This window comes from Mus musculus, chromosome Y (genome assembly GCF_000001635.26).
Source record: "Mus musculus strain C57BL/6J chromosome Y, GRCm38.p6 C57BL/6J".
Lineage (NCBI taxonomy): Eukaryota > Metazoa > Chordata > Mammalia > Rodentia > Muridae > Mus > Mus musculus.
This window is the reverse complement of record NC_000087.7, coordinates 26,347,927-26,349,494: the sequence shown is the minus strand read 5'-3', so window position 1 is coordinate 26,349,494 and position 1,568 is coordinate 26,347,927.

Genomic DNA, 1,568 nt, shown 5'->3' with positions numbered 1-1,568 from the left:
CCAGGAATTCAAGGCATACACCTAAAAAAAAAATAAAAAGAAGGAGAAGAAAAGAAAAGAAAAAAAAAGAAAAGAAAAGAAGGCCCAGGATTTAACTTTAATCTAAATGGTCAGAAACCAGAAGGAATCCAACTAAAATCTGGGACTGGACAAGGCTGCCCACTTTCTCCCTACCTATTTAATAGAATACTTGAAATACTAGCCAGAGCAATTACACAAAAAAACAAAACAAAACAAAACAAAATAAAACAAAACAAAACAACAACAACAAAAACAAAACAAAACAAAACAAAACAAAACGAAAACAGATGAATACAAATTGGAAAGGAAGAAGTCAAAATTTCTCTATTTCCAGAAGATATGATAGCATGTATATATGACCCCAAAAATTACAACAGAGAAAACCTAATCCTGATACACATTTTCAGCTTAGGAGCTGAATTTAGAATAAATTTAAACATAACAGTGGAATTTCTCTGCAGAAAAGACACATAGTATGAGAAAGAAATTAGGAAAAAACGTGCTTCATAGTAGTCACAAATAATATAAAATTCCTTGGTGTGACTCTGAGAAAGTGAAATATATGTATGATAAACACTTCAAGATTCTTCAAGAAAGAAATCAAAGAAGATCTCTGAAGATGGTAAAATCTCCCATGCTAATGATTTGGCAGGATTAATATAGTAAAAATGGCTATCTTTCAAAAAGCAATCTGATATGCATTGCAATCACCATCAAAACTCCAACTCATTTCTTCACTGAGTTAGAAAGGGCAATTTGCAAATTCATCTTGAAAAAAAAAAACCTACTATATCCAAAACTATACTCAACAATAGAAGAATGTCTTTTGTAATCACCATGCCTGACCTCAAGCTGTACTACAGAGCAATTATGATAAAAACTTCATGGTACAGGAATAGTGTTAGACAGGTAGATAAATGGAACAGAACTGAAGACAGAGAAATGAACCCAAACTCATGTTGTCACTTGATCTTTTACAAAGGAGATAAAACCACCCAGTGGAAAGAAAATGGCATTTTCAAAAAATGGTGCTGGCTCAACTGGCAGTTAGCATATTGAGGAAAGCAAATTGATCTGTTCTCATCTCCTTGTACAATGCTCAAGTCTAATTGGATCAAGGAACTGCACATAAAACCAGAGACACTGAAACTTATAGAGGAGAAAGTGTGGAAGAGCCTCGAAGACAAGGTTAAATGGGGAATATTCCTGAACAAAACAGCAATGGCTGTTATTATAAGATTAAAAATAGACAAATGGGACCTCAAAAATTGCAAAACTTCTGTAAGGCAAGGGGCACTATCATTAGAACAAATCGGGGAAAAAGTCTTTATCAATGCTAAATCAGATAAGGGACTAATATTCAATATATACAAAGAACTCAAGAAGCTGGATTCCAGAAAATCAGATAACACTATTTTAAAAAATGGGGACGGTTCTAAACAAAGAATTCTAAATTAAGAAACACTGAATGGCTGAGAAGCACCTCATAAATGTTCAAAATCCTTAATCATCAGGGAACAGAAAGTCAAAATAACCCTAAGATTCCA